We start from the raw sequence: 10,404 nt of genomic DNA on the forward strand, positions 1-10,404 counted from the left end.
TGAGAGGCAATGCTACCTTACTGAAGTTCCAGATGAAACGTCTGTAGAAGTTGGCGAATCCAAGAAAACTTTGCAACTTCTTCCGGGTGCCGGGCACAGGCCACTCCAACACAGCTTTGACCTTGCGAGCTGAGCTGACCAACTCAGCTCGCAACCGGCCCTGTTCAATGATGAAACCCAGAAAAGAGACAGTTGAGGCATGAAACTCACATTTCTCCGCTTTTCAAAATAGCCGATTCTCCAGCAGACGGTGCAACACCAGTCTCACATGCTTAACGTGCTCAGCTCTGAATCTGGAGAAAATCAGAATGTCATCAAGATAAACAAACACGAAGTGGTTCAAAAAGTCTCGTAGAACATCATTTACCAGGGCCTGGAAGACAACAGGGGCGTTTGTGAGTCCGAACGGCATTACCAGGTACTGGTAGATGGGTGTTGAAGGCCGTCTTCCACTCGTCCCCCTCGCGGATGCGGACCAGTTGATAAGCATTGCGGAGATCAGGTTTGGTGAAAAGGGTGGCTCCTTGAAGGAGTTCAAAAGCTGGGGCGAGCAGAGGTAGAGGATATTTGTTTTTGATCGTGATTTTATTTAGTCCCCGATAGTCAATGCAGGGGCGTAGGGTCTTATCCTTCTTGCCAACAAAAAAGAAGCCTTCGCCCAAGGGAGAGGTGGAGGGGCGGATGATGTCAGCTGCCAGGGAGTCCGTAATATAGCGCTCCATAGACTCGCGCTCGGGTTTCGAGATACTATAGAGTCTGCTAGTGGAGAAGGGGGTGCCTGGAAGCAAATAAACCCCGCAGTCATACGGACAATGGGGAGGCAGCGATTGGGCCCCGTCTTTGCTAAAGACTTGACCTAGGTCGTGATATTCGGCGGGCATGGTTGACAAGTCGGGGCGAGTGGGCGGCCCCGCAGGATTGTCACACATGCAACCCGGCACCGCAGAGCGTAAACACTGCTCATGGCAACGGGTGCTCCACCCCACGATACATCCCTTGGCCCAATCAATCTGTGGATTGTGTCGCTGCAGCCAGGGGAATCCCAAAACTAAAGGTGTGTCAGGTGCCTTGAAGAGAAACAGGGACATCTGCTCAGTGTGATTGCCGGAGATTTATTATTTATTATTTAGGAAGCTCTTCAGTAGCCAACTCACGTTTGACGTTCTCATTTAAGCGGTTTAGGAAGGCTCCTCGTAGCGCCTTCTCCTCCCAGCCAGTCTCCTCAGCCAGGATCCAAAAATCCATGGAGAAGTCTGCCACGCTCCGCCGGCCCTGCTTTAATGTAAACATGCGATGAGCAGCACTGTCAGGGTTACATCCTTTGTCAAACACACATCGAAATTTGCTCAAAAAAATCACTATATGAGATGGAAGGCCCACAGCAGAGCTCGTCCGGTCATGAGCTCAACCATGAGGGTGATCTTGGCAATATCAGAGGCATAAGCTCGAGTCTGCTGCCTAAAAATCAGAGAGCATTGAATCAAAAATCCCCGTCTTTTGTCCAAATCTCCACTGAATTTTTCAGGTACAGGTAACGTGTGTTCTCGCTGTGGCGGAGGTGGAGATGGAGGTAGAGGACAGACCGCCGCTACATTTAGAAGCTCTACTGGTGGTTGTGGTTGTGCAGGGAGCTCTGGTGGTTGAATAGGTGCTCTGGGTGACACCACCATTCAGCGTGTCAGGCTGAAACAAACATGCTTGTGTTACCCATTTGACAGCAACTCATTATTTCAAGTGCAATAAAAGCTTCCCAACAAGTGTTAATCCATCTAAATTGTTTGTTTGTGATGATAGTTTTGTGTTGTTTCTGGGCTGCCCACAGCAAAGGAAATGTTTGCAAGGGGCAACAGATGTGTGTGGTTTTTGTGTTCCCAGTCAGAGCTGTGTGCCTGAGATAACCACTAAAATCCTTTTTTATTAATTCAGATCATATTTGGATCAAGGTGGGGACCATCAGTCGACACCTTGGACAACTAAAAACTGACCCAAAGCAATTTGCTACAAATGTGGATCATTTTTTCAGTCAACATCGCAATTGAGATGTCAAAAATCAAGCCCAGTCTTATTACGTACAGATTAGAAATACTACAAACATCAAGACGCTGCTTCCAAATAATATAATTGAACTTCTTATCCACACCCCCCATTGCCTTAGATTACTGCAAGTCATTGTATGACTAAACGATGCTGCAGTTTCTCATCTATTGTTAGCACACAAAGGCAGCTGCAAGACTACACTGCACACCACAAACACTTGACACAGGGAACGCATCCAGCATTATACTGGCTTCCCATTTGCTACAGAATCCAATTTAAGATTTTACTGATTACTTTTAAATCACTACATGGTATGGCTCCACTTTATATCTCACAGCTCCTAACACCTTATACCGCCCCCGGATCTCTCAGAGAGAGAATCAATTACTGTTACAGGTTCCACAGTTCGGGCTTAAAACAAAAGGGGACCGTGCTTTCACTGTTTCAGCTCAGCGCTGCTGAAGAGACTTCCTCCTACATTTAGATCAGCACATTAAAAAGAAAAAAAAAACCTTTATATATTAGGGATATCCCATCTCTTTGACATCATATAGATATAAGAGTTAAAGCCAAATGTGTAAAGCAGTGTAAGCCTAAGCTTTTGATGATTGTGGTTACTTGTAGAGATTACTGAGCTCATTCTTGAAACTTTGGCTGTATTGAGTATGAGTATAAGGCAAAGCATGATAAATCCAAAACACATTCATCAGCCAGTGCTGTGTCTCCCTTCAGCTTCACTGAAACAGAGAGAAAGTGGGGTAAAATTGCAGTTATTGTTGAAGCACTGGGTACTGCTTGCGTGAAAAGTGACGTCAGCACATAACCGTTTACACTTGCACTTGAGGAGCACTCCACTAGCTGCAGTCTTTGCCTAAATAATAGGTGTTACTGCTCAGAAAAAGAAAAAAAACAGGACAAGTCAGAACAGGAACAAAAGCAGTTGGAGACATTTTTGAAAGTTTTCAGCAGAATCTCTCACCTTTTCCAAGAATTTCAGCAATTCCCCTTTGTGCCATCAAGGATTTTGTCTATTCTCCTGCAGTGATGTGTCATAGATGTGCCTGCACCCAGTTCCAAAAATTGCGCAGTCCACAACAAGCTGAAATGATGCTCAAGTGCACCAGTTGACAGCAGTAATGACGTCACTGACAGTGAAGCACAAAGCATGCTTCAGCTGGTGAGGGGGCAAAAGGGCTAGGATTAATTTACACAGTGTCTTTTTGACATGTTGGGAACCGTACAGCTGTTTAATTACAATTATAAGTCATGACTCACTAATAAGCATAGCATGATGCATTTTTGGAACAAGGGTTTGTTCATACCAGGTTTTACTTTAACTGCAAAAAAAAAAAAAAAGGGGGGGGGGGGGAGTAATCTTATAGCTGATATTGAAACTGTGTGAAATTAAAGGTCAAAGCAAGGCGTAGTTTGCTTTTGACTTATCCAGCCACCTTCATGAGCACAATGTGACATGGTCCAAATACAGGAGAACAAGCACCCATGCAGACTGTTTGGTATTCAGGTGACTGTGCCACTCATGCACAGATGCCATTAGAAAAGCTAAAACTGATCATTTCTTTACCTACACTTCAAACAATTTCAATACTCCTTTGAAATTTTTGAAGGTTGTTCTGAAGACTTAGTTGGACACTGGCATAAAGCTTCTCCCATACAATATTAAGGACTTGCACCAAATTTCTGACAAGGCCGACATGCTTGGTTGCTTTAACAAGCATTTATTACCTCTAGTCCATTGTATGAGTCTCTAAATATCACTCGCGAGGACTGCTGCTTTTTTCATTTTATTCCTGTGACAATGTCAGAGGTGCATAAAGCCCCCAAGCTTTTAGATATTAGATAATCAGCATTTCTTTACCTTTATTTTTGAGCATCATAGGCCCATGTCCAAATCAGCTCTGGTTAATGTTTAAGCTCTGTTAGTGAAAGAGTTTCTTTATCTATTTATAACTTTTGACTGACTTGTAGAAAAACCACTGCACAGCTTTAAAGTGATAACTGTGTAGATTCAATAGACAAAAAGTAAAATGCCTACATCTCTACACACCTTTACTGGATCATAATAATTAAAGCAAAGACTTTTCCATACAAGTCTGTCAGAAACACTCAATTTGAAAAAGACACGTCACGTCAGTAGAATAAGGCTGTAGTGTAGTGATCAGTGATTGCTTCTATTTATTTCACTCAGGAATTTCAATTTATCTTTATAACCTGACATCCAGAAACTGGTGAAAAAATTGAAGTTGAAACTTGTGTCTGTGTTTGCTTTTTTGTGTCATCATCATTACTTACACATGCTGGATATTGTCTACTGTGGTTTGCGTGGATTAATCTGAACCTTAAAACATTTGATCAGCATTGCACGTTATGTGCTCGAGTTGGATGATCTGCTTTGAAGACGCAACCACTGAGACATTCATATTCTGCTCTAGCCTGCTCCCAGCTTACTTACTTCCATCCATCAAAAAAGTTTTCATTTTCAATCCCAAGACTTCTTTTTATTATTCCTAAAGCCTAGACTGAATTTGAAGAAACTGATGTTCAGATTTTAGTCTCTCTCGTCTTGGAAATTTACTAAGAAATAACTAAACGAGCAAAGCTGGTTGCACAAATGTTGGGTGTTCGTTTTAAATGACCTGGAGACATTTGAGGCTGTAGATATTATGCCTGACCATTATTCCCTGAGACATTTACTTATTCTCATGTTAGGTTTCCTCAGCTTTGAAGTTTATAATTTTAATTTTCAGTTTTCCTGTTGTAAATAAATAAATAAATACTTTTTGTTTATTTTGCTGTTGTTTTTGTGAACATTACTAGTCTATATAATTAATTGGGCCAAGACACATCTGCACAAGAGATTTTCACTATCACATTTTCCTAGTGGGGTGGTCAATCCCCCATTTAAGAAGGGGAACAGGAGGGAGCTCCAACTATTGTGGGATCATACTCCCCAGGAGAGTCGGTGCCACGGTGCTGGAGAGGAAAGTTAATTCGTTAGTCAAATCTACGAAGAACAATTGTGATTTTCATTTCAAAATCGAGTTACTACCTCAGGTGGAGGTGTTTAAGTATCTCAGGATCTTTTTCACGAGTGAGGGGAGAGTGAAGTGTCAGATCGACAGACGTGCCGTCACGGTGAAGAGAGAGCTGAGCATAAAAGTGATGCTGTTGATTTACCGATCAGTCTATGCTCCTACCCTCCCTTTTTGGTTCCAAGCTCTGTGGTGGAATAGAAAGAGTGAGGACATGGATACAAGTAAAGGAAATAAGTTTCCTTCAAAGAGTGGCTGGCCTCTCCCATAGAGATAGGGTGATGAGCTAGTTCAATGGAGAGGGACAGAGTAGAACTGCTCCCGCTGAATATTGAAAAGACCCAGATGTTTTAGGTATCTGAGTAGGATGCCCCCTGGATGCCTCCTAGATGAGGTGTTTTGGGGATGTTCTACTGGGAGCAGGCCCTGGGGCAGACCCAGGACTCGCTTGAGAGATTATCTCTCGGCTGGCTTAGGAACACCTCGATGTACCTCCCTGATGAGCCGGAAGAGGTGACTAGAGAAAAGCAAGTCAAAGCTTCTCTGGTCAGACTGCTGCCCTCATGACCCAAACCTGGATAAGCGGTAGAAAAGTGGTAGAAAATGGGTGGATGGATGGATGGATGCACACTTGTATTAACTTTCCTAGTTTAAAAAAATGTAATTGCCAAATGAGACAAGATAAGTAAGACGCAGAGGTACATCTAAGTTATTTTAGGAATGACGGGCTCATTTTCATGAAAAAGTTCGCTACTCACTGCTAGATATTTTCACTTTTGATAAAGAAAGATAAGATTTTTTACGGGTTCAATCAATGTCTGTAGAGGAAGTTTTTTAACAGACTAACTAGCAGACAGACAGAATGAAAGACAGAAAAGAAGATGTGAACAGTGACAGACAAACAGATATCCTGAGAGACACAAAGGCCGGCAGGAGGGCAGGCAGACGATATCAAACTACCGTCCGCTGTCACACATCTCTGAAATCAGTCATCGTCCCTAACAGCAGGCTGCCAGCCAGATCAGCTCCACTGGCAGCCGACTAAACAGACTGCTCACAGCAGCCAGCATAGAGATGGACTGATGCAGAACAACCAGCTAAGGTGTTTGAACACAAACAGAGGATTAACAGAGTTCTGGGCACTGAGGTGACAGTAAATAAAACACCAAACAGGTCCACTCCACGGGACGGCAGGTCCAAGCAGGCGTATGATTTCACACTCATTTCAAATTAATGTTGGAAGATAATGGAGTCATGTTTATGCTTCGTGCTGTCCAGTTTGCTGGAGCTGATTTAAATTGGAAAGAGGGAAGGAAGGCGTCCGTTTATAAAATCCACTTTCCCCAGTTAGACCAGAAAGGCAGAGGATGATCTTTTGTTGGGCTGAAATTGAATTCCTGATGGTGTCAACACAGAAGTAAATGGTTGAGATAATGTCAAATATTCTTCCTGTGCCTGCTGATACCTGCGTGACTTGATCCCTTTCTTCAGATAACATCACTTATATAATGCGGCAAGAGAAGACACACAGGTCTGATGCAAGGATGCTACCGCAACCCTTCAACCCGTAAGAGCCTGACTCAGAATGCAATTTGCTGTTATTGTCAACTTGACAATTCCCAGCTGGAGAGAAAACATGCGCACACCTGTATACATGCACACATACGTTAGCTGATGTTTCACAATGTGGCAAAAACGTAATCAGATTTGTGAAGTGTTCAGCACTTGGATATCGCACTGTCAGATAACTCTATTTGGTGAGACCAAAATCTAAGGGTACTTTAAAATTATTCTAGTCAGGCCAGCATGTCATCTTACCACTAACACTAAATTCATGTTTTTCATATTCACTAGGTTGCACCTAAGATTATTATGTCTCTTAAAAATGCATCACCTGACCAAGTTTTGGGGATTTTACTAGTTAAATCTGAGAAGTAGAATTTCTTAAGGAGGCATTTTAATACATTTATAGTGATAACAGGTTATACCAAGGAGTCTTGATTCAGGACTGATTTGCTCCTCATTGTTAACAGCATCCTTCGCCATGTTTTCCATGTGACTCCATATCGCTTCACATTAGTGCAGCTCGCCACAAAGTAGCTGCAAGAATCAGCACGCGGTCAGAGAAAAAAAGACGGGTAAAAAGAGAAAATATTCAAGGCCTTGCTCCCACTGTCAGCTTTCACCTCCTTTCCCTTCTTGTTCTTGTTTTCACAGCCCTTAATCCTGGCGGCTCCAACGTGAAGCGGTCACAGGTTTTGACAGCAGACTGTAATGACCTAAGCTGTTCTCTGCAGGAGGCGAGGAGGGTAGCTGGGGTAAGTAATTGGGAGGGGTATGGCCGGATAGAGGAATGTTGTTGGGGAGGCATTTATTTGTAGGTGTGATGCAGTTTTATATCTTGCCCATAAGGGCCTGTGTGGATAAAAAAAAAACCTCTGGCTGTCTAGGAAAAATAAAGAAATGCCATCTTATAAGGCAGATCATCAGCATCTATTTGTGTTTTAGACCAAGATTGTTGAGTGATGATGAGTATATTCACAGTTTGATCATCATGCATGCATGAGATCACAAAGCATGAGCTCCGTTGTACATTTAAAATATTTCTAGTCAAAGCAACAAATTAAATGTACCAGTAGCATCAGAATCCAGTCTCTGCATCTTGCGTATGATGTGGTTCTGTTGGCTTCGTCTGGTGGTGGTCTCCAGCTCGCTCTGGGGCAGTTTGTAGTCGAGTGTCGAAGAGTGTGAATGAGAGTGGCCTGAAACCATGGTCCTCAGCTGGGAAAGGATGGAGTGTCTGCTGCAGATCAGGGACAAATTGACACAGGAAATGCCAGAGTTTAAGTACCTTCATGAGGACGAGAGACTGGCAGATGGGTTGGGGCTGCATCTGCAGTGATGTGGACGCTGTGCTTGTCCATCATCGTTAAGTGAAAGCTGATCATAAAAATGAAGCTCTCAACTTGCATGTCAAAATACGCCCCTACATTCACCTATGGTCAACAGCTATATGTAGTGGCCGAAAGAATGAGGCTACAAGCAGCGGGAATGGGCTTCCTCCAAAGAGTGACTGGCCTCTCCCTTAGAGAAAGTTCAGCCATTCAAGAGAGGCTCAGAGCAGAGTTGCTATTCCTTCAATAGAAAGGAACCAGAGACAAGGTGGTGTTATAGGCTATATTTTATATATATATATATATATATTATATGATACTAGAAGCAGGCCCCGGATAGACCTAGGACCTGGGTCACAATGCAGCATTTAGGTATGAAGACGTGCTCAAACCGAGTATGGCGATTTAAGTGACATGAATGCGGCATGGTTGTTGTTATCACGCTTGTTGGTCTGAGTATTTCAGAAACTGCTGATCTAACAGAATTTTTCCACACAATCATTACTGGGGTTTACAGAGAATGATTTGAAAGAGAGAAAAGGTCCAGTTCTCTGAGCAAAAATACCGTGTCGATCTCAGAGGAGGACTACTTCAAACTCATAGAAAGGCAACAATACCTCAGATTACCACTCATTGAAACCAAGGTGTGCAGAAGAGCATCTCTAAATGCTCAACATGTTAAGCCTTGAAGCAGATGGGCTACAGCAGCAGAAGACCACACCATGTGGAAGTCCTGTCAGATAAGAACAGGAAGCAGAGGCAGCAATTCCCACAGGCTCACCTATTGGACAAACTTTCTGCCAAAGCATTCAGCTGGTAGCATCAGAAACTTGTGTAACCAGTATTAAAGCATGGATCCATCAAGCCTCATATCAATGGTTCAAGTTTCGGATGCCTCAGTGCCAGCTGAGGATTGTTTAAATACCACAGCTTACCTGAATAATGTTGCTGACCATGTTCATTTCTTTAGGTAGAGCACTGAAATGGCCTCCCTAGTCCCTAAGTCTCAATCCAACAGAGCATCTTTGGTCTGTGGTGGAATGGGAGGGTTACATTAAAAACAAGCAAAAGCAACTGTGTGATGCTGTCATATCAATATGGACCAAAATGTCTGTGGAATGTTGCCAGCATCTCGTCGAATCCATGTCACAAAGGGTTAAGGCAGTTCTGCGGCCAACAGGGGGTCAAATTGGGTCCAAGTATGCTGTGTAGGCTTTTGTCAATAAATAAGAAGTCACTTTGGTCTCTGAAAAATAAATCTGATAATTTAATTAATTCTATTTCTTCAAGTTTGAATTTGCGACCCTAAATGTGCCACTGTTCATTCATGAAAGTGATTCTAGAGGCAGTCTACCTCTGACAAGGTAATTTGCTTCCTTTTGCTGCTCTTGGTTTTATGTTTATGAGTTCAGTTTGGGCAGCTTCTGTATAAAGTTTTCATTCCTCTGTAAAGTGTGAGAGAAGCTGTGACCCACGAATGATGGTCAAGCACATCAGTCAAGCTGAAATGAAACAGAACTAGGGAGCGGCAATGTGTGCAGCCCAGTGACGGTCTGCATAATTTTGTGAACCAACAATTCCTGAAAACCGAGCCAATAAACGCTGATGCTTGATGCATATTTCATTGTAGTGCTAAAAGTTTTAAATGGGAAAAAAAAAATCCTCACATCCCAGATACCAGGCCCTGAACACATATTCCAATATTGAAATTCAGTGTTGTTCACCTTCAAAAGATTTTTTCTTCACTGCTGTTAGTGTAATTGCTTTCTACCCTCAGCCACTGAAATAAAATGTCCAAGGTAATAAGGCTTGCTTTTCTTCCACAGTGTTCTAGTCTGATGGTGGTGTGTTTCAGCCCCAGACAGATCCATTTTTGCATTATTCCATACAACAGGCAAAAATATGAGAATCTTTATCAGGCGTGAATTGCTCTCTTTTTGTTTATTATTTTCATTCCAGGGTCTGTTCCTCAGTTCTATCTTTATTTCTTCCACTGTTTTACAAACCTCATCTCATTACTTTTTATCCCTCCACAGGACCACTAGCTGCCTCACCTTCCCATTATTAAGCCTCTAGCTTGCACACCTATGCAAACTATAGCACTCAAAGGGCCCGATGTTCAAATTATAAAGGCCTATTCCCTCAGGGCCGGGCCACTCAAGTCCCAATATGAGATAGAGAATTGCAGAGTGTCCCTTCTTATATACCAATCAAGTAGATAAATAAAGGTTTAATTAAGAAATGCTCCTCAAAAGGGATATAGGGTTTGGGGGTTGGTGAAGGAATGGAGGAGGGGGTTTGAAAGGCACTTTGAGCATGAGAGGCAATACTCGAGCTTAACCAATGGAGTAAAGCACAATAAAGGGATATTTATTAAATATCTTAGAGCCCACAGGTTATTGAACATCCCAGACAGCATAGAC

Source organism: Haplochromis burtoni, unplaced genomic scaffold (assembly GCF_018398535.1).
Source record: "Haplochromis burtoni strain Fernald_Lab_line unplaced genomic scaffold, NCSU_Asbu1 Contig_12, whole genome shotgun sequence".
Classification (NCBI taxonomy): domain Eukaryota; kingdom Metazoa; phylum Chordata; class Actinopteri; order Cichliformes; family Cichlidae; genus Haplochromis; species Haplochromis burtoni.